At 36.6% G+C, this 24,490-nt stretch overlaps 1 long non-coding RNA gene across 2 annotated transcripts in view; it reads right to left on the bottom strand.

The window, feature by feature from the left end:
* The window catches only part of LOC135274892 (uncharacterized), a 150,851-nt gene that overhangs the window by 24,319 nt on the left and 102,042 nt on the right, over positions 1-24,490 (bottom strand). For both annotated transcript variants that reach the window (XR_010342620.1, XR_010342621.1), the window contains exons 2-3: positions 6,382-6,461; positions 3,954-4,108 (exon numbers count right to left, since the gene is read on the bottom strand). This is a non-coding gene — a long non-coding RNA (uncharacterized LOC135274892). The remainder of the gene's footprint in view (positions 1-3,953; positions 4,109-6,381; positions 6,462-24,490) is intronic.

Below are 24,490 nucleotides of genomic sequence, written 5' to 3'. Positions count from 1 at the left end.
GCTAAGAACACAATGTCCCTGAATATAGATTTGGGAAGAGAGGAATACAATCAGCTTAGGTACAAGCTAGCCCTAACACACCACTGCCCAGATTATACTCAACAGCCATGGAGAAGATAACGTCTTAATCCCCATCATACGGATAAGAAAATCTAAGTTCAGAGAGTTTACATAAATTGTTTAAGATCACAAAGCTAGTGTCAGAGTCACCATTTAAATCTGTGTCTTTCTGATTCACAATGCCATGATCTTTACCACCGCACTGTTTAATATGTTATGACACTACCATCTCTTTTAATAATTTCTTAGGTGTAGACCTTTTAAAGACTACATTCCATTCTTTGTACAGAGTACATTTTATAAGACTTTTGTACCTTCTATATATAACACTGGGCAAAAATTTATCATCTTTAAGCCTCAGCTTCCTCACCTATAAATTGGGAGGGAACAAATATCGTGCCTATCCCATAAGGCAGTTGAATAGATTTTAAAAATTAATGAATGTAAACTATTTAGCATATAGTACTCAATATATATTAGCTATTAAAAGTATAATGCCTTACATATAAACTGTTAAACAAATCTTTGTCATTTTTATGGACATTCAATTTAATAACTTTCTATAATTATCATTCAAATCACTTTTGGATTTTATATGCAGATGAGATGATTTTAAAAATATTTCTGTAATACTGCTTCCATTATCTGTTGCTGCTTTACAAAATAAAACTTACCAGTTTAAAACCACAACAGTGTATTATTTTTCATATTTCTCTGTGTTAACTGGGTTGTTCTGTTCCATGTATTGTTAACTAGGGTCTCTCACATGGCTATACTCAACTGGAAACTTGGCTGGGGCACTTTAGTTTTCTTTCAAGTTGTCTCTCTCTCCATGTGGTGTCTTACCCTTCAGGGCCTGTATTAGTCTGTTCTCACACTGCTATAAAGCACTACATGAGACTCGCTAGTTTATAAAGAAAAGAGGTTTAAAGTGACTCACAGTTTCACAGGCTGTACAGGAGGCATGGCTGGGGAGGCCTCAAGAAACTTATAATCATGACAGAATGTGAAGGGGAGGCAAGCGCATCTTCACACGGCAACAGGAGAGAGAGCGCAAAGGGGAAAGTGCTACACACGTTCAACCAGCTCTCTTGAGAACTCACTCACTGTCACAAGAACAGCAAGGGGAAACTGCCCCCATGATTCAATCACCTTCCACCAGGCCCCTCGGCCAACACATGGGGATTACCATTCAACATGAGATTTGAGTGACGACATACAGGGACATTCCACGTGGTGTTTCTCTTTAGCAATATAGCCTGTACTTTCTTACAGTACGATGTCTAGGTTCCAAGATCGAGTTTTCTAAGAGGACAGCTTGAATGTGCAGGCCCTCAATAAGCCTTACTTGTGTCACACTGGCTGATGTCTACTGAAAACCACAGCAAGTTACATGAGCAAACCCAGAGTCCTTGTGGAAGGGAGCTATCTAAGGACACTAGCATCGAGAGGAAGAGATTGGAAAGAGGGAAATCAAAGCACCAGGCTGCCACAGATTCCTATATAAATTCACGTATAAACCTTTTCCAGAATCAATGAGAAGATGCCAAATAACTGATTTTAACTGAAAGAGTCTTTAGTCCTGTGAATAATGAAAGCAGAATTGGAACTGACGTAATGTTCCTTTCAGTCTGATTCTCTATGTCAGATGTGCATGGCCCTATTATAGAATGAGAATTTAGAAATAATAGCAAAGTCATTTCAAAGAGCTAAGGAAAAGAGAATAAATCATGACCCCGTAAGTACCACTCCATTCTACCTCTTAATGCACTAAAAAAGTGTCATAGATTATGATAATCATTCATCTAATAACACACACATAACATCATCATCATTAGGGTTGCCATTATAACCATTACATTTTTATTAACATTTTCTTCCTGAAATTTCCGTTTGAAAGCCAATGGCAATTTTCTTTTGAAAATGATTTCTAACAAGAATGGCTCCACTATGCACTTTGTTCTGAAGTCAACCTCCCCTGGCAAAACCTGTTTAACATTTTTCTTGTTCCTTTCCTCTGCCCTTCTAGGGCAAAAAGAAAATGCCATTTTAAAAAAAGAAAACTATTATTGTATGTCTGTCATAATTACACACAAGATTTAATTACACTGCTCTGAAATATTTATTGCAAATGTGTCATTTAAAGATATTTCATTTCTATTCATGTGTAGTTCCCATACTCACAGTATAAATATTTACAGTTAATTATGGAAATTTTCAAACAATAATTCCAGCAGCGGGAATGTATATTAATAAATTAGTCTTAAAAAAAAATCTTTAAGTGGGAAAAGAAAAGGGTATGATGTATCTACAGTAGCCAGTGTTTATATCTCTCAGTGACCCAGGGCCTTCCCAAGGCCACATTCTCATAATCACATGCTTTTGTAAAATTTCGCAAATGAAAATACTTTATCTTAGGATGACCTCTGTCTCTCTTCACTGTGAATTTCCTCCCATTGCCTGTCTCCTCAGGTAGAGTGGTAATGACGTGGCCGTGGCATTTTTAGAATCTATTTAGGGCTACATTTAAGGTCTTGTGGGATATATTTATGTGGTTTGCAGCTGCTTCAATATATAGTTAAGTTACTGCCAGTCATCCTCCCATAGAAAAGGCTTTCAGAAATACACCTTTCCTGTAAACATGGCACGTATTTATACAATGTGGTCACACAAAGGCTCACACCAGAGGTCCTGTCTCCGTGTGAATATATCTTACAGTATCTGGCATGGAAGGTGATATGGTTTGGATCTGTAGCCCTGCCCAAATTCATGTGGAATTGTAACTCCTAGTGTTGGAGGTGGGGCCTGGTGGGAGGTGACTGGATCATGGGGGGCAGATTTCCCCCTTTGGTGCTGTTCTTGTGATAGAAGTCTCACAAGATCTTGTTGTTAATATGTCTATAGCACCTCCCCACCCTTTGTCTCTTCCTCCTGCCTTGGCCATGTAAGGCATGCCTGCTTTTCCTTCTCTTTCTGCCAGGATTGTAAGTTTCCCTGGGCCTCCTCAGAAGCCAAGCATATGGCCAGCATCATGCTTCCTGTATAGCCTGTGGAATCATGAGTCAATTAAACTTCTTTTCATAAATTACCCAGCTTCAGGTATTTCTTTATAGTAGTGTGAGATTGGACTAATGCAGAAGTTTATTGGTAATGGAGGAGAAATGTGGTTTGAAATGTATGAACTAAATTGCCTTTCTATTCTGAAGTGGCAACCAAAATATACACCGAAAACTGGAGGGGGAGAGAGTAATAAACATCTATCAGGCAATTAAAAGTATATATTAATTATATATATTATATACTAATATAAAATATATATTAATTTAAAGTATACATTTCCTTTCCAGATTTTGTTGTATTTACAATATTTTTCAGCTTTTAAAATTCTGTAAATTGTTATGACTCCTTTTCTCAATCTAAATAAATATTCACTTCATACCTATTTTTATTTTTTTATTTTTATTTTTATTTATTTATTTTTTTGAGACGGAGTTTCGCTCCTGTTACCCAGGCTGGAATGCAATGGCATGATCTCGGCTCACCGCAACCTCCGCCTCCTGGGTTCAAGCAATTGCCCTGCCTCAGCCTCCTGAGTAGCTGGGATTACAGGCACGCGCCACCGTGCCCAGATAATTTTTTGTATTTTTAGTAGAGACGGGGTTTCACCATGTTGACCAGGATGGTCTCGATCTCTTGACCTCATGATTCACCCGCCTCAGCCTCCCAAAGTGCTGGGATTACAGGTATGAGCCACCGCGCCTGGCCCCCATACGTATTTTTATATTAGTACTTTTGTATTAACTTCTTAAAGAAAGGTCTCCAAACTGTACAAGCAAAACCTGAATATGTTTCCAATGGTAACTAACCTCTGATACTGTGAAATAGTCTCTTACCTGAGAAGGTGAATTCTTGGGCAATAATAAGATCATGTTGAGCGAATTCTCTTCTTGTTTTGGGGTTTCCATTTTTCTTCTCTTTACTCATGAAGACGGATTTCTACATCTAAGAAATGTGACTTTAGTCTCATACTTTCACATTAAACTCTAACCTGTAGGAATAGTGATGAATTTTAGCCAGAGGTAGATCATTAATCATGCTTGACTGATTGTATTAGTCATGGTTCTCCAGAGAAAGAGAAAAACTAGGAAATATATATATACGGAAAGAGAGATTTATTTTAAGGAATTGGCTCACGCAATTGTGAAGACTGACAAGTCCCAATCTTCAGGGTATGCTAGCAGGCTGGACACCAAGAAGAGCTGGTGTTGCAGCTCAAGTTTAAAGGCAGATGGCAGGCAGAACTTCCTCTTCTTCATGGAGTAAGCATTTTTGCTCTTCAGGCCTTCACCTGATAGAGGGAGGCCCACCCACATTATGGAGGGTAATCTAGTGTACTCAAAGTCCACTGATTTAAATGTTAACTCTATCTAAAAAAAAAAAAATGCCTTCACACCAACATCTAGACTAGTGTTTGACCAAATATCCAGGTCTATGGCCTGGCCAAGTTGGCACTGAAGGAAACACAGTGAAGGCAGGGAAGCAATATTGCTACATTGACCTAAGTTATGACATGAAAATATATATGCCATATTCTGTTCATTCATCTGGAGGATGGGATCTATAAAATTGAGTGCAAAATTAAAAAGTAAAGGACTGAATGAAGCGATCTTTATCCAGATGCCAGCAAAGTACACAAGGTCTTGGCTCTTGTGTGCTTAGATACAACGCGTAAGAAGAATGTTGAGATTTTGGCCAGGTTATAATGTCAGTGCAGTCCCTAGGAAGCACCCAGAAAAAAAGTAGATTACTTTGAATTGTATTTCTTTTAATCCCTTAGAGAATTCAAAACACACACACACACAAAGATATAACCATGTGAAAAATCCTTTATAGTTTTAATATCCTATAACTCAATTTGATTTTATGAAATGAGATTTAGAAGAGATGGGAAGGAACTATGGAAACCAGAAGATTTGGTAATAACTCCAGATTAGGTGTGTTAGTGGCATGTGCTACCTTCGACCTCTGAGCCTATTAAAAAATTATCTAAAAATGACAGCTTTGAGAGGCAAAGGGGGTTTTGAAATCAGACATTGATAGTTTATATAATAGTTCAAAATAGCTGATTCTCTAAACAATTTTTTTAAACTGCTTTTAAAGTGACTCTTAAGAAGTGCTTAAGACGTTAAACACAAAATAACCACCCTTTATGATTTGAAACTTTAACATTTTGAAAACAGAACTCATGAGGTGAAAAACTTTTAGTTCAGGTTTCTTCTGACAAGTATCATTCTCTTCATGTCACTGTGCAATTTAATGTGATACATCATCTATCAAATTGTCTATCAAATCAACCTCCAGACAACATTCTCTCCTGTTAAACTTGATTCCTCTCTGTTCTACTAAAAGTCTGTCTGCACATCTCCTTTCACCTACACATTACTCATTCTCTGGCTCCTATGTCTTATTTCCTAATTCTAATCCAAATCTAATACCTCATTCAAAGGTCCGATCATGTCTTAACCCCTTAATAAATAAGAGTGCAAAAAAGAGAATCATCAAGATAGTGTTAAACCATTCAATATTTGTAGCAGTGGTTTTCAAACCCTGCTTTCGCAAAACACTGGTTTTCCTCAAGTCGATATGAGATTTTTTAATATGAGATTTTTTTAACTGCTAGCATGTTAATATTGGTAGTCTTTTCCCAATCTGCATATTTTTAATGTAATTAGTAGATAAAATTTTTGATGCTATATAATTTGTTCTATACACTTAAATTCATTTTTAGTTTCAGCTAGAATTTACCAGATGATAAAATGAATGTCAATAAATGAATATTAATGAAAATTAGAGAACTTTTTTATCTTCTGGCAGGTATTAACTGTCACTAAATTTTATGCAAGCACTTACATTCTTTTTTAATTCAAAGTCTTCAAAATCTGGTGTGCATTCTATATTGACACCACACCTCAATTCAAATTAACCACATTTCAAGTGCTCAATGGCCACATGTGGCCTGTGGCTACTGTATTGGTCAGTGCTGGCTTAAGTAAAAGAGTAAAGTGATGATTCAAATTCATCAGAAGGGATGCTTTATGATCCCTGCTCATGTTGTCCCCAGATACTCATTCCATAGTGCACAGCAGGAAGCACAGCCCTCTGTCTTTCCCAAAACCTTGCCTTTCTTTGAAAGAAAGCTCATATTTTTCAGGAGTCAAACTTAACATATTCTTCTGGTAAGAAAGACAACTTTCATTTTAAAAACTTCTCTCATTTTAGTTAACAGATTTACTGAGGAAGAACTGACATGCAAAAACTTACTTTTATGTAGATAGAAAAGTTTTCTTTTGCCTTAGTAACTGTCCTTGGTTTTATAGATGAACTCAGTCAAGTCTTGCAACCTGTAAGGTAGGTACCACTAGGGTTATTTATCCAATGTCATAACATCAGGAAATTGAGGCTTAGAGGATCGAGAAAACTCATCCTAGGTAATTCAGCTAGAGAGCTGGGGCATCTGAGTTCAAAACTAGATGCTGCCTCCACTTAGGAATACTGTAAATATCAGGAGAATTGATTTTTGTATTATTGGGCCATAAAATCCTAGAAGCAGAGATGGGGAGGTGGGAGCATTTTAATATACTTATCTTGAAAAACAGAAGAAACAAAAATGTCTTTATGCAAATTTCTAGCTAATCAGTCAAATTAGCATACCTTGCCTATTGTTTTATGTTACAGTCTGGCAATTGCATAAAAGGACATGTACCAATGATTACAATAATAGATAATCCCTTTAGGTAATGCCTACTTACTTATATAGGCATTTGTTTGACCACTAGGTATCTTATAACTTTAGTATTTGTAAACAATTAGCTTAATAATATTTGGCATGTTTGCTGAACACATCACAAAGTGGGAGTACTTTATAAAATAGAATAGTATGAGATTTTTAGTATTATGCTTTCACGATACAGTCAAGCACTTTTGAAACTTTATTGAAAGTTCCCATGTATGTACTCCCCACTAAAGAGCAATTTCTGGAATATTTTAGAAATATGAGGGCTGCCAATCTTTTTCCTCTAAAGATGTTCCTTCCCTCCTCGTAACCTGGTCACCGCTGTCCACTATCATCTTTGTCACCATTAACTAATATGGAGCAAATCCCACACAAGCCTACGTTGCATTCTTCCTAGATGCAGATGTGCCTGAGCATTTCTCCAAAGTGGATGAATCAGAGCCACAAGGAATCTATTTGAGAACATTAAAAATAGCCTTAGAGCAAAGAAAGAGAAGTGAAGCTTACTGTTTCATCTAATAAAAATGCCCTGGGTAAAGAGTTCGAGGAGTGATATAAAGCAAGTGTGTCTCATCTTGTTCTGTGACTTCCCCTATTCCATAGGCACTCTCTTTCTTCTGACTCTCTGGGGATCCGAACCTGAGGGGAGGAGCCTTTGGCAGAAATGTAAGACAGCTGCCTAGCTCAAAGGTGTGAGAGATACTGAGCACACAAATCACCCTTGCTTTTGAACTTTAAAAGACTATAGAACAAAAGTGGGATTTTTTTCCCACTCGAAAATGAAGCCAATGCAGATCTAAGAAGTCAAAAAACTTAGTGAAGCCTTGGTATACCTAGAGCTCTAGTACATCAGCAGTGACCAAGACTTCTCTAGACACACAGCATTGCCCCAGTGACCTCAGCTGACCTCAATAAGGCAGGCAGTCGCATCATGGCAACGCATTCATGAGACACCTACATATACACAAACCAGCAACACCTGGCAGCCTGCATCTCCCAGAGTCCAGTTAAAGGGAAGTGTTTTTATGTTAGCTGAGAAAAGTATTTGAACACCTATGGGAATTTACAGGAACTCACAGAAATAGTTGAGATAGGGACACCTGGAAGTGGCTAGAGATTCCACAAAGGCAGGCATAGAATCAAAAAATAATAATAATTTACATAACCACTGCTGTGAGCCTAATTTTTTCCCTAGCTTTGAGTGGTCTGGGCATGGGTTATACCCTGACTCATTAAGGCTTATTAGCACATTGGCACTGTGTTAATCCCTTTACTGTTACTCAGACTCCAGCTCAATGATGCTCAATTCATCTTTCCTGACCACAAGAAGGAAAATTAACTGTCAGTGGAGTACAGGATGAGGAGGATGGACCAAAAGACAACACTGTTGTAGGAGACGCTAGGAAAGGAATGGCAGGAGGGTGAATTATGGATTTGTGTCGGAGGACCCGCCCTGCAGTGGCAGACTGCCACGGCTCCAGTGATCACGATAGGTCTTGACCCTGGAACTGGGAAAATAAATGCTGAATGGAAGCCTCTCCTTTAGTCAAGTTCTAAACTGAGAAGGAAGGAGGAGAGATGATTGGTATTCTTGCAATTAATTATTATCAGGACAAGTTAGAACCAACAATCCAATCTAACAAATCAAAAATGTAAGAATTTCATTGCTTTAGCTGGAGTTTATTTTTTAATATTTTATGTTTGCTTTAATAGAAATTTCTCTCGGTTCCCCAATTCTGTAACTGAGCAAAACATGTCACATTATTTCAGAAATTCAAATTATTTTGCATAAATAAATAGGAAAATGACTTATTTTCAAACTCCCTAAACAAACAAGGGACCTGACAAAAACATTGGGAGCATTTTTCCACAAGAGGGCGCCAGAAGCTGGCGGTTTCTGAGTTGGATGACAAAGGAGGAAAAATACCAAATAAAAAGCTATAGATAGATGTATCTGGTTCACATGCTTGCCTTATGCTAATGCTTATGTCGTATAGTTCAATATACATATATATATAATCTCCCTTTAGAGATTCTGGATGTTAAATATGTAAATAGCAACCTCTGAGCAAGGGAGATGGTATCATTCTATTGAAATTGCTTTGCAACAGTGGGGTTTTAAAAATGAATTAATTGTAATAGGTTTTCCTCCACTTAAAAGGAAACTGGAAACGGTATTTCAATTATTAGACTCATTGATACTTTTTTTTAATGCAATTGCCAAATTGTTACATAAAACAATAGAAAGCATAGGAAGATATCTACTGAAGTATATCATTGTTAATTTGCTAAACAATGCCAATTGTAAGGATTTGGATTTGAAATGAAGCTGCAATGTAGAATACAAAAAGATTTTAGAATATTCTATTATGAAAAGAGAGAGCAATAATGTTGTTTTTATTTTTATTTTTTATTTATTTTTTTTTTTTTTGAGACAGAGTTTTGCTCTTGTTACCCAGGCTGGAGTGCAATAGCGCGATCTCGGCTCACCGCAACCTCCGCCTCCTGGGTTCAGGCAATTCTCCTGCCTCAGCCTCCCGAGTAGCTGGGATTACAGGCACACGCCACCATGCCCAGCTAATTTTTTGTATTTTTAGTAGAGACGGGGTTTCACCATGTTGACCAGGATGGTCTCGATCTCTTGACCTCGTGATCCACCCGCCTCGGCCTCCCAAAGTGCTGGGATTATAGGCGTGAACCACCACGCCCGGCCAACATTGTTTTTAAAAGGGGGAGGAGACAATATGTGTTAGCAAATTACAGTAGAAATAGATTTCTTTTTTTTTTTTTTTTCAAAAAAAGAGAAGGCCAATGGTATTGAGGAACTAAGAGCTCAACTGTTTTCAGCAGAAACATGTGAAACTGATGACTGTTATGACAGGTACACACCATGTAATTTTATTCCTATGATTCAGTCTCTCACAACTGTATTGTGTTACTTTTATATGTAAATAACAGTGTTAATGAGTTATATCATTTCATTGTATCTTATATTTCTCCTTTCAGTACTTAAAATTGTAACCCAAACACCACATCCTTTATTTTATTTATTTATTTAACTATCTATTTGCTTACTTTTAGAGACAGAGTCTGACTCTGTCACACAGGCCAGTCTTGATTTCCTGGCCTCACTATGTTGCCCAGGCTGGTCTTGAACTACTGGCCTCAAGCGATCCTCCCACCTCAGCCTCCCAAAGCACTGGGATTACCAGCATAAGCCATCTTGCCCAGCCTACGTCCTTTATTATGGAAGGGTAGGGTCGTATAGTTCATAATCCTAGAGTCTTATGAGCCAGTCAAGCAGACACACAGAATTTTAAAGAATAAACAAATAGCTCAGATTAGAGCAACATGTTCAACCTCCATATAATCCACAGAGCAGTGGAAACTTGGAGTGGATTCTCTATTTAATTCATCTCTCAATGTATTTGTTTTCTATTGCCACATAATTAGTTATCTCAATACACAGTGACTTAAACCAACACAGATTTATTATCTCATAGTTTCTTTGGATGAGGAACTCAGGAGAATCTTAGCTGGTGTTGGCTCAGGGTCTCTCATAAGGTTTCAGTCAAGATACCAGCCCAGGCTGTAGTCATCTGAAGTCTTGACTGAGATAAAAGGGTTCCACCTCCAAGATTGCTCACTTGGAGGGAGTTCTCAGTTCCTCACTTATGAACCTCTCCACAGAGCTGCTTGAGAGTCCTCATAACATGGCAGCTGCCTTCTCCATGATTAACTGGTCCAAGGACCACATGTCTTTCATGAGCTAGCCTCAAAAGACAAACTCCATCATTTCCACAATGTCCTATTTGTTACACAGGTCATCCCTTCCCAGTGTTGGAGAAAACTATACAAGGACATGAATATCAGGAGGCTAGAATCCTTGAGGGCCATCTCGATGGCTGGTGCCACACCCAGCTCCTCTGGTGTTCATGATATTTATGGCATCCCCATGTGGCCAACATAGATGTAGGCAGAAAAATATATCTGCCAAAGGCCCTTTCCTGTCTCTTCCTCCCACAAACTCTACAACCTTCTTCATATCCCTTTTCTCTTTGCCCTCATCTACTTCAACCAAACCCCATGAGTCAGTCATCTGGTCCTTCCTTGTTCAGCTCCTTCACATTACACTGCCAAGTTATTCAAGAGATTTTCAGTTGCTGAGGGCAGAAGAGAGAAGAGGAAAAAAATCTTCATTCATGTTAGTCTTTTACATTCTCAGTATAAGTCCATTAGCTTCTTCATACTACCAAAATCAACACATATTAGTATATCATTTGCATTTTACTGTACTAAAGAATACCTCCTCCTTGAATCAAATTTGCCAAAGCTCTGTTTTCTTGGTCTTAATAGAAGTCAGTCTCCAGAGGAGCTGAGGGGAGGGGAATCAGCAATCCATATTGCCACACAACAATTGCAATCGACAAGTTACTTGTAAATTATTCCTTTAGTATACATCTTGTCCAATAAAATATAACCTTGCAAATGTAAACAGTGACTACTTAGGAGGATATTAGACACTCATTGAAGAGGGGGAGTCTTTAAAATGGATTCAAGGAAGAGAATACCATGGTGTCTCCCTTCACTTACAAGAGAGGACTGGGTGTGTTTCCCTAAAGGCAAGCCAGGGAAAGAGGATCACTCAGAGATGAAGGTTTTCTGCAAGAAATAGTTCACTCCTCAGGTGGAAGTTTGCTGAGGGGCAAAACTATGTAGGCAAATTCATGAGAGTATCTGGGGAAGTTCTGACATGTCTCCAGGTATTTCTCCATGCGTGAAGATACAGACTGGGTCTCTAAAGGAGACCGCGGGGACAGCCATGATGGTAGGTCAAGGACTGCCAGGCAAAATGGCCTGCACCTCCAGCATTTAGCTGGCGCTAGATGCATGAATTTTCCCATTTTCCAGCTATTCTGCCTGCTCTGGGAAGAAAACTGCATGAGACTAGCAGAGTAAGAACTGAGATTGGGAGATTGGAAAGCATCAGCCAGTAAGAGCATTACAAGCACTGGGAAACTACAGTGCAGAGATCCCTGTGGGTGGAGAGGAAGGCAGAGAACACACAAAAGAGAACTAGTGATGGACACCAGTCAAGGTAAGGAGTAATCAGACCAGGTGCAGTAGCTCATGCCTGTAATCCCAGTTTTTTGGGAAGCCAAGGCAGGTGGGTCACCTGAGGTCAGGAGTTCAAGACCAGCCTGGCCAACATGGTGAAACCCATCTGTACTAAAAATACAAAAATACTAGCTGGGCGTGGTTGCGCACACTCATAATCTCAACTACTCGGGAGGCTGAGAAAGGAGGAACTCCTGAACCTGAGAGGCAGAGGTTGCAGTGAGCCGAGATTGTGCCACTACACTCCAGCTTGGGTGACGGTTGGCGGGGGGGGAGAGAGAGAGAGAGAGAGAGAGAGAGAGACCCAGAAGAAAAAAAGAATAATACCAAGAAAGAAAAGAAAGAAAGAAAGAAAGCCCCAGAATAAAAAAAGAGTAATACCCAGTAATAACTAATCTCGTAAAAATATCCAGCAACATCTGACAATTACTGAGTAAATGCTTTACACACATCAATTTATAATCCCCAGGACCATAAGTCATTATTTAAAAAGTCGTAATTGGGATTGAGAGGAAGGGACACTGTGGAGACACATAACCAAGGTGACCAAGCTAGTGAGTGGTAGGGGCTCCAACCCTAAGTCTCCCACTCCAGAGTCCATGATCTTAAACCCTTTTTACTGCCTCCTTCTTAACCCCTTTACCTCTCTTCATACCTCTGCCCTGACCTGGATGCTGGAAAAGCCAGGAACAGCATAGTGAGCTGGAACTGAGAGAGGATGTGAAATAAGGAGACAGAAAGAAGAGTTAACACCTCCCCTGTCCCCACCCACATCACTAATTTCTAAAACAGGGTCCAACTGGAGGCTGAGACAGGAGAATTACTTGAACCTGGGAGGTGGAGGTTGCAGTGAGCAAGATCATGTTATTGCATTCCAGCCTGGGCAACAGAGCAAGACTCGTCTCAAAAAAAAAACAAAAAAAAAAAAACAGAATCCAAGCTGAGCCTAAAGGGAAAATTTTTAAACTGGAGGCAAAATTAGAATGCTGGTTTAGAATGGACTTTTAAACACTTATTGGCCAGGAGCGGTGGCTCACGCCTGTAATCCCAGCACTTTGGGAGACCAAGAGGGGGAGCTGAGATTGTGCCACAGCACTCCAGCCTAGGCAACAGAGTGAGATTCTGTCTCAAAAAAATAAAAAAACTAAATAAATAAACACTATTAATGACTGACAAACTAAGAGATCTGTTTAAAAAAAAAAAAAAAAAAAAAAAAAAAAACCACTGTCAAATAACGGGAAAGGGGAAGTCCAAAAATCAGGTTTCATACATTGTGGTGGAAAATAAAGCTATTTTCTAATAGTGTACTATGGAATCCAGATCAGTCAATAAATGCTTTCACGTTTATAGGTGCTTTTAATAGTTTGAAACTGACAAAGTTTTGTTTATCATTCTGCCATGCAGATCATGAGAAATCTCACCAATGTGTTGCCAAGATTAATTTTAGTCATAAATTTATTAAAATATAAGTCTGGAAGGACCTTGGGAAGCATCTATCTATTCTCCTTTCAAAAGACTGTGTTAAGTCTAACCAATAATGAAAAATAATTGAGCACAAAATGTAAATGAAATATAAAGGAAAAATGATTATTGTTTATAAAGAGTAAATGAATCATGACTTAATAAAAAAGAAATAATAGGATATTTATTTGCATGTTTTTTCAAAAACTCACAACTCTGAACATTAGCAACTTTAAAAATTGTGTTTTCTTATTAATTGATTCATCTTTTTACTCTAATACTGGCAGTATGATAAATGACTCAAAACAGTCAAAGCTGTGGGATACATGGCAAAATATTCTAACCTCTCCAAAAACCACAACTGAGAGTTTGAAATAAGTTAGACAAAGAATCTTTATTTTTCTTCTAGTCCCAGATGTAAGTCATTCTTGAAAAAAAAACAGATTTTCTAAAGACATCTTTTTTTTCTAGCAGGTTTATACACCTAAAACTCTCTTAACAGTTATTGAGGAAAATAATGTCAAAAACATTGATATTTTGTACCAGATTAAGTTTACCTACTTTTACCCTACTCATTATGATGAGTCATGAAAAAAATCTTTCCTCAAAATTTTTTGATTGAGTAAATGACTTTCCTAAGATATTTTACATATAAAAGAGTTCTCAAGGAAAAAAAAAGCATCCTTGTTAGAAAACCTAAGTTGTCTATACAGTCTTTAAAGTTCACTAATCCTGGAAAAGAGATAATCTCTAGATGAGAAAAGAACCCATTTCAGGGAGCTGAAACCCTAAACAAGTTACGTCTGAGGTTTGTAATAGTGCTCACAGATAGCACAAAAATAATCACTACTTCATTTTGCTTCCTTCCTGACCTATTGTGATTTTCAACTGTTATATGCTTTTTAAAAATTAATTTTATCACCATCTGCATTATTAACTGAGGATAAAATTAAAGGGAAAGAACTTAACTTTTTGACTAACGGCAATAAATGTTACGCCATACCTCCAGAAATTGAGTTGTAATGCATCTTGGGTAAAAACTGGATACTAGTCTTTTTTAAATAGTCTCCCTAGAATGAGAACCACTGCTCTGGTTCATTTGTGTACACAGGCATGGCTTGTTATTCCTTTACTAAAAAGACCTCATGTCCAAACCAAAAGAGTACGTAGACACAAACCTCCAGGTATACCTACAAGCAGAGTCTGCCTTGTGTGTTCCAATATTCCTATAATACTGCAACCACACTGTTACCGGGTCATTCACTGTGGTTTTCCTAGTATACCACATATCTTAATTGTGAATCCAAAGTATCATAAATGTTTCCTAGATGGAATTTTAAAGTTGGTTTGTAAACCATTAAACATTTAGGTGCTAAAACACTATGCATTAATTGAGTCTTTGCTAAAACTGAAATTAGGGCATTATTTTTACTTCAAATGACCCTTATTACAAATTTAGTATTCATTGGAATGGCATTTTTTGTAATGATATGTGTATTTAAATGCATGTATATTTATTTCTATAGATAGCCCATTAATTCGGTCTTTGTTAAAAATTAGTTGCTACTTCCTCAGTTGTCTTATTTGGATGGGAGATGAGTCCTCCCTTCTTTCAGAAGATCTCTGAAGCTGGCCTGATCAAGAGTTCTGGGTACATAAGGCAAAGTCTGTGGTCTCATTTTGCCACCCAAGCCAATCATCATTATTGCAACTGAATTCTCACTTGGTGAGAAAATCAGGAAAATGTTCATTCTCCAATGATAATGTGGCATATAAAACTGCACAATAATGGCCAAGAGAGACATGGAAGCTAGGGAGGAAAAATCACTTTCCATTTGTAAAATATAAGGGTATCTTTTCAACCAGTGAGTCCATTGAGTCTTTTATCTAACTGCTGATGTGAAAAATTAAATAGCAGCATTTCTGCGTTTTTATTCAACAAAAATGTTATTATTTAGCTAGCATTTACATTATCATTCATATATTTTCTTATTCTCGTGGCAAATCTGTGAAATAAAAAAAAAAAGACAAGAAAGGTGAAGCTTAGAAATATTTAATGATTTTTTTCAGTGTGAAATAGCAAAATAATGGCAAAAGCAACATCAAATTTTGAACGCTTAATTTTTTTTCTTTTTTTATTTTCTTTTTTCTTTTTTTTTTTTTTTTTTTTTTGAGATGCTCTGTCATCCAGACAAGAGTGCAGTGTCATGATCTCGGCTTACTCCAACTCCTGCCTCCCAGGTTAAGCAATTCTCCTGTCTCAGCCTCCAGAGTAGCTGGGACTACAGATGCCCGCCACCGGGCCCAGCCAATTTTTCTATTTTTAGTAGAGACATGGCTTCACCATATTGGTAAGGCTGGCTGGTCTCAAACTCCTCAGTTCAGGTGATCCACTCACCTTGGCCTCCCAAAGTGCTGGGATTACAGGCATGAGCCACCACGCCCAGCCTTGAAACTCTTAATTCTGACTTTGTCTTTAATATAAATGTTAACATATATTAGTTAAATGCAGGAGTATTACTCTCAATAATTGTGTTAGTCTGTTTTCTGTTACTTGTAATAGAATACCTGAAATTGGGTAATTTATAAAGAAAATAAATGTATTTCTTACAGTTATGGAGGCTGAGAAGTCCCAGGTTGAGAGGACAGATCTGGAGAGAGCCTTCCTGCTGATAGGCACTCTCCAAAGTGTCCTGAGGTGGTGAGGGGCATCACATGGAGAGGAGCTGAGTGTGCTGAGGTACTCAGTCTCTCTTCCTCTTCTTAGAAGGCCACCAGTCCCACATGACAACCCATTAATCCATTAATAAATTAACCCATTTATAAATTAATTAACCCATTAACCCATTAACAAATTAGTCCATTCATGAGCATGAGGTCAGGGCCCTCATCACCCAATCACCTCTTAAAGGCCCCACCTCTCAATACTGCACATGGGAGATTAAATTTCAACATGAGTTTTGGAGGGGACAAATATTCAAACTATAGGAATAATTGATCAGGCAACAAGCATTTCTTATTTACCTAGCACTATATCCTCAGGCCCCATAGGTTGCAAAGAAGAAAAAAGCATGACCCCATAGAATTTAAAGTCTGGTTGGGTCTTGCTAAATTACTACCTCATTTAAATTTTAAATTCTTATTTTTTTAAGTTAACATTTTCAGTAACACTGTGGCAGATACAACCAGACAAACTAGAATGTGAGAAATGATACAGAATTAGTTAGGCCTTTTCTTAGACAAATGGAAACCAATTTTTCAAAAAGAAAAAAGAGAGAAATCTACTGATGAAAAACTATTTAAGACAAATGTCAATCAACTTTAATGTGTGGCCCTTGTTTAGATCCTACGTTGAATAAAACTGCTGAGGGAATATGAACATTGAACATTTAACGATAGCAAGAAATCATGAGTCATTTCTTTGAAAAGCAATGCTAATATTTTAGTCACATTTTTTAAAGAGTCATCAAATTTCAGAGACAAAATTAAAAGGTTAGCAGCCAATTTATAACGGCTATTGTTTACTGAGCATGTCATACGCTCCAAGTACTGTTGTAAGTATATTGCATGTATTATCTCACTTAAAACTTACAACATTAAACATTGGGTCTCATTTTATAGATGAGAAACTAGGGTCAGATTTCTTAAAGGCAATACCTACAATCATAGAGCTAGCAAATGTCTGAGCTAACATTTGAATCCAGGTCTGTCTGATTATCAACTTCATGCCTTAGGCACTCTGTCGGCAGTTAATTGTGTTTTTATCTACTGCAGAGTGCTTAGCTATGTTTTTAAAAGGAGAAGAAATAAGAAAATTTGTAATTTTCTTTTTGAAACCAGAGCAATCAAAACTTTTACTGCTATTGAGAGTATATAAGAAATATCTCACAAAGAGCAAATCAGATTTTCTTTTGATTGTCACTGTAAGGAATTTGAGGAATTTCTTAGGGGAGGCAGAAACATTGTTCTTCTCCTAAATTGGTTCTATAAATTCAGCAAGCGAGTGAACACATTCAAGAACAAGGGATATGGCAGAACAGGCATTTAAATCACTTCAACTTCAAAATGCTTTGTGCTCTCTAAATCCTTTTGATCATTAAGCCAGGAGTAAGAGGATGTCTAAGTTAGAACATTTTGGGGACTATTTTCCAGAAAGTTTGTAAGAAATACTGTGTCTTTGAACTGAATGAATTTTCTTCAATAATGTATTTGAAGGCAGATGAACCAGTGCCCCAAGGAGATAGCCTATTGTTATGAATGCAGTGAATCCTTTACGATGTCTTAGAAAATAATTGGATGTGGTTAAACCCAAGGGGTAGAGAGATAGGACCGAAGAGATGATATTTAGAGATACAGAAGCAGAAATGTCTCTCAGATGAACATATTTGTCCTAATATCTTCTCATGTGGGAGAATGGTGTGAGCCAGTATTAATGCATTTTAAAATTTCGGAAGGGGAAAAAAAGAACTATTGCCTGATCTCCCATCCATCCACCTCTCTACATGTAAAGCAGAGGATGTACTGTTCAACACGGCTACATTATTCATATACAGTACTTTATGTTTGTAAAGTATGTACAAGGAAAGAGCCAGCAGAAGTACAGCATATGTATCCTGTGATTCCAGCTACTGTTTCTCATCTCCACCTCTTGCAAAAGATGAATTTGCAGATAAAAGAAAGTGCTGCTTCTCTTAATACCCTATCTGTTATCAGAGAGTCACAGAAATTTAAAATTGGGAATGATTTTGAAATTACCTAGTCAAACTATCCTGTTTTGCATATAGGGAAAGTCATCCTGAAGAATTGACTCTCTCATATATTGCACATTTCCAGATTCTTTTTTATCAAAAGAAAAATTGACTAAATGATTAGTCAAGTAATTGACCTAAGGGAATAATAGAGCTGGTTAATGAAAGACCTGGGACTAAAAATAAAGCTTTCTTACCCCTCAGGATCTTGGAGCAAAAGACTACCTAGGTATATTGGGAAGTTATACTTATGACTTCAAGGATATGTGTGCATATTTTAGCTAAATCTGGCTTTATGGCATAAACAATATCCCATGCGATGAAACATTTTAAAATTTCAAGTATGATATGAGAATAACCGAGTTCTGGAAATATATATTTTTCTCCATTTCAAAGTGAAAACATTACTGATAGGTATAGAAAATATTTTGAAAGGATTATCAAGAAGTAATAACTTCCTTAAAAATTAACACCATCAAGTCACTCTATGAAAAAAGCAAGCATTGGGCTTTGTGTGCACATTAAAGTACTTTTTTCACCAGGAAAATCCTTTGACAAGGTCCTGTAATTTAGCATTTCTGAACAATACTGGATTGCTCATCTGAAAGTTCCTAAGGCATTTTAATTTTTTTAAACATTCAGCTGGATTCAGAATTCTGAAGGTATATGAAATTTCATCTAATTTTAAAATCCACAAGAAATCTCATAAAACAGTGACACTAACAAAGTGATATTGAGCAAATAATTGCAGATAAAGTTATACGAAGAAGCAAAAGTCAACTAACGTCTATTGTTATCATCTCTAATGTTAGTTTTCAAATTTAATAGAAATTTTTTTTTTTTTTTTTAAAGACAGAATTTGGCCAGGCATGGTGGCTCTCACCTGTAATCCCAGCACTTTGGAGGCCAAGGCAGGCAGATTGCTTGAGCTCAGGCCATGTTGCAGCTTGGGCAACATCGCAAAACCCCATCTCTACTAAAAATACAAGAAAAGAAAATAGTTGGCATTATTTGGGGGGCTGAGGTGAGAGGATCAAGATTGAGGCTGCAGTGAGCCATGATTATACCACTATACTCCAGACTGGGTGAGAGAGCAAGACTCTACCTAAAAATATAATGATAATAATAATGACATAATTTACCATGGTATATGTCTTTTTAAAAAATCTTGTCCTGAAGATGTAGAAGAGACCAAGTAATTGTTTCAAATAACTAAGACATTAATATCTGTAGGCAATGCATGTGGGAAATAGCAAAATAGTAACAATCTGAAGTTTAAATCTTCCTAGACATGAAGTCAAGAGGAATTAAATGTAATGCATGAATATGATCATGCCAAAAATATAAAAGAGCAGGTCTGCAGAGACTCCTTCTGGCCAAATTTGGGATAATTTGACATCAAAATAATAACAATGAATTATAATGAATTAAAATTTTTTCATTATTCAAAGTGTTAATGAGGAAAGAAAGAAAAAATGAGAGAGAGGAGATAAAGCTAGTTTGGCAGACTATTATTAACTGATAACTAAATAAAAGATATATGGAAATTCATATGTCATAATTGGAAATCTTAAATTCAATCAATTTATTGATGTTAGCTATTTTTATTTTTAAATAAATATATAGACAAACATGGAGTGGTCTTCTTGTTATCTATGAAAGAAGAATTTGGAGAGCCTAATTTGAGTGGTGCTGGGTCTCTAGCACCTTCTGGAGGACAGAGCATAGGACTTTTTATTAATTTGACAGTTAAACCATCATAATGAAAGTGAGGATGCCAGGCGGGCATGGTGGCTCATGCCTATAATCCTAGCACTTTGGGAGGCTGAAGCAGGCAGATCACTTGAGGTCAGGAGTTTGAGACCAACCTGGCCAACATGATGAAACATTGTCTCTACTAAAAATACAAAAATTAGCCAGGCGTGGTGGCATGCACCTGTAGTCCCAGCTACTCGAGAGGCTGAGGCACAAGAATCACTTGAACCCAGGAGATGGAGGTTGCAGTGAGATGAGATGAAGCCACTGCACTCCCGCCTGGGTAACAGAGCAAGACTGTCTCAAAAAAAAAAAAAAATGAGTAAGCCAAATGCCAACTCTGGTTGAGTCTCTGCTCATGAAGACAACTATGCTAAATTCTGAGTTTCTGCTCACAACTCAATAGATTTGGGTAGGGGTATGGGAGGAGAACTATTCTGAGTGCTCAATATGCTCTACTTGGCAGACATATTTTTATTGACATTCTGACTGATACATCAATTTTCTCTGGTTTTAGTAAGTATACATGGTTAAATATGTCTAGTCAATTAGGAAAAAATGTGTTTTTAGACATGCAAACATCAGCAACAGAACAAAGACATGATTGATAACAGAACAGTTTTTTTTAAATTAGAGCCTTTATTTTACTACTAAATATTTCTGAAGTGACCTTGAAATCTAGTAATAATATTAGTAAGAAACTGATGTCAGAGGATACAAAACAGATAGTATTTTATGTTACAAACATCTTCAGGAGAGGCAAAAGAATTTTGACACACTTTCCTACAAAAGAAAATATAGACTCTCAGTTAAGAGAGGTTTCAGTCGGGCATTGTGGCTCATGCCTGTAATCCCAGCACTTTGGGAGGCCAAGGCGGGAGGATCACTTGAGGTCAGGAGTTGGACACCAGCTTGGCCAACATGGTGAATCCCCGTCTCTTAAAAACAAAAATTAGCCGGGGGGTGGTATCGGGCGCCTGCAATCCAGCTACTTGGGAGGCTGATGCAGAAGAATCACTTGAACCAGGGAGGTGGAGGTTGCAGTGAGCAGAGATCACACCATTGCACTCTGGCCTGAGTGACAGAATGAGCCTCTGTCTTTAAAATAAAAAAAAAGAGAGAGAGAGAGGAAGCTTCAACAAGACAATTTTTCAGTTCTCATCTGTGTATTTCTTTGAGGGATCTCTAATTCCTACAGATGAATGAATTGAAATTAATTCATTCAACCAGCATTTGTTCAGAGTCTGTTATGTGTGAGGCTTCACTCTGGAGATTCAGCACTGGTCCCTACTTTCATAAAGTTTTTGTTATATATTGTCTGTAATTTATTATGAAATTCTTCAACAAGGACAGCAAGGTAATTTTTTTTCACAGAGGCCCTTGTCTCTCAAACCACACTCTATTTCATGTGTTACACTGGCCTAATTAATACATCAGATTATTTTGGTTTCCAGCATAACACCAGAAGACAAACTAGGGAGACCCCATAATGACAAATCCGGGTATTGTCAAATCTAAGACAGTCTTGCAACTAATCGAAATTTTCTAAAGATTATTTCCTGCCAGATGGGCTAGATCCTTGGTACTTAACTTGTAACAAATATTGGCTATATAAATTGTTTCTGGGACCAGCTACAAGACAGTGCCATGATCTGTCTGGATACCCAAGGAGAGGTTTAGTGGTATCAAGTGGAAAGTAACAGGATATCAGCATTGGAATCTGACTAACTTCTAGGAATCTTCTCAGCACCAAATAAATATTAAAGATGAAATCGTCAAGATGAAATGGAAATTATGGAATATCATGGGAATACCCTGGCAGGAAAAGATTATAGCAAATGAATCAAGTACACCCTTACATGGAAATATAATGAATAAAAAAAGAACAGTGATTAGCATATTTACAGATGCTAAAGGGATTTTACATAACAAGAAATAAACAAGAAATGCAATACACTATAACAATTGTTCCTTGATAGCCATTTTGGCACAAGCACAATGGGAATTATAAAAAAAAATTAATAGAATATGTAATATAAAGCAGCCACACTGGGCAGGGTTAATTAGAGTTCTGAAGACAGATATTTGCTCAGTGAATTGCCTCCAAATTGTAGAAACAAAAGAAAAAATTAACATTTATTCCACCTTTTTAGAAGGAATTGTGATTTAGAGAATTAAATAGACCCAGCTGAAGAAAAAACAGTCTATGTGACAGAAAAAAATTAACCAGTTTAATTCCCAATTCCTTGTATTTTTATTTTCTCTACAACAGTATCACACTCCTTAAAATAGATTTTTACTATCTTTTTAACATCAAAAGTACATTATATCAATTCTTTCAAGCTAATCATGAAACATTTTAAACCTACAAGTCCCACAAAAGTGAACTATTAAGTGTAAAATAAATGATGAGTCACAAATATAACTATTTGTCCTGATTATATTATTGATTCAGCCAACTCTTATCAATTGTTGTTAAAAAAAAAAAAAAAAAGACATAAATGGCTGTTGGTGACCTAAAAATTCACACAGTTCTAGCTAAAAAAATGTGAATACAATCTGAGAAACATAATTTTACAATAGAAAAATCAGACTTTTATTCCCTTGATCCTGTGGCCAAATTTAATATCACCACTGGTGAGACAATCAGACATTTATGACCATCAATGTGATACAATGTGAAGTGTACAACATCACCTATGATTTTAACTTTGACAAAAATGTGTAATTTGAATTTAATAACCTTTAGATTTGACTGCCACATTACGAGATTACTGGAGATAAAGAAACAAATAAAACACCCTACAAGAAAGGGATCAAATGGCATAAAACCTTCTAAAGGACAACCGGGAGGACTTCAGCAAGTCAGGGTGTCATCATAAAAGATACTTTCAAAGAATAGAAGAGACTCACGGGATTTAAAAAAACTAATTCAAACTGGATCTTGATTCAGATTAAACCACCAGAAAAGTGAAAATAGGAGAAATTTAAATATGGAGTATTACGTGATACTAATAAACTAATAATTTTGTTAGATGAGATCATGTCATTTTGGCTATGTAAGGTGTTTTTAGGGAAGCATATTGATATATTGGGATGAAATGTTTATTTTACATAAAATAGGTCATCATAGGTAATGCAATATGTACATATGCCTGGGTTTTACTCTACAAACCATAAGCAGAATACTTATACTAAGGATAGTTAGCATTTGGAAGACTATTCAAAAGCCCTTCAAGAGTAGATGTTCCTAGCTTCAATTATCTCTGTTTTCAGTCACCAAACCTGCATATGTACTCCCTGCATCTAAAATAAAAGTGAAAATTATTTTAAAAATAAATAAATAAAACCACTCATACCTAGGTTGTGGGAAAAGAGATATATAGAGTCTACCTACATCGAACTATTAGAAGTAGTTAACTATGCAACTAGCAAAAGAATCTAACTGTGAACAAGCAATGTAGCTAATGTCAGTTTGAGATAGAGTCTAACAAACTGCAAGAGAGTAATTTCAGGCACTCATATGTGTAAACACTGTGGTGAAAGCAAAAACTCACTGTGTTAGCTAAACAGGAAATTGTTCTCAAGGAGTTTACATTATGTAAAATAAAAGTAACATCTGGATATCTATTTTCAAACTAAAATTTAGTGCTTAGTTTAACCAGTTTAATTCCCAATTCCTTGCCTTTTTCTTTTCTCTACAACAGTATCACACTCCTTAGAACAGATTTTTACTATCTTTTTAACATCAAAAGTATATTTATGTTAGTTCTTTGAAGCTAATCATAAAACATTTTAAACCTATAAGTCCCATAAAAGTGAAAAAAACAAAGGATGTTTCGTAGGACTTCAGGTTCCATCTTATTAATTGATCATAAATCATTGCTTTCCATTTACATGCTAATTCTGAATAAGAGCAAGAAAAAAAAATCTCAGGTTCTTTGTTCAAAAAAGCATTCCTGGTACTGAATCTTGTCACAGTAACTACCAGCTTTGTAGAAGCACAAAAGGAGAAAGAAACTCCTTAATATTAGATCATTCAGGACTTGACACTCTTGCCAAGTAAGCAACATATTTCAAAAAATCAAAGGTCAGATGTCAACTCTTCCTGGCCAAGTGATGACCTGTTTTAAGATTCTCTAGTCACAATTTGTCAGTGCATGTGGCTTTCAGTATTTCCTACTACTAACCCTTTATGCATGAAATAATTTATACAAATAATATATATTTGATGTTATTTTAATTTGAAACTAATTACATGGTATTTAAATACAAATTTGCCCCCATTTTATGTAATAAGGCTACTCCTGAAAAATTATCCAAACATTAAATATTTGTGGAGTATATATTTTAACTTCATCAGGAGTCCTTACTTAAAATAATAGCATCTACAATAGACAATGGAAAAAAATCTTTATGTAACAGCAAAAATAATTTATGCTAAATTGTGGGTGCTTTTGGATAGCAACTTTATATTTTAATTTCTTTCATATGCACCTAAATTTATGTGCCTAAATAAGGCGACACATAGATTTTAAGGCTCATTATTCCAGAT

The sequence above is a fragment of the Aotus nancymaae genome, unplaced genomic scaffold, assembly GCF_030222135.1.
Source record: "Aotus nancymaae isolate 86718 unplaced genomic scaffold, 86718_ANA_hifiasm-v0.15.2.pri h1tg000014l, whole genome shotgun sequence".
Classification (NCBI taxonomy): Eukaryota; Metazoa; Chordata; class Mammalia; order Primates; family Aotidae; genus Aotus; species Aotus nancymaae.
This window is presented reverse-complemented; position numbering and strand designations above follow the sequence as displayed.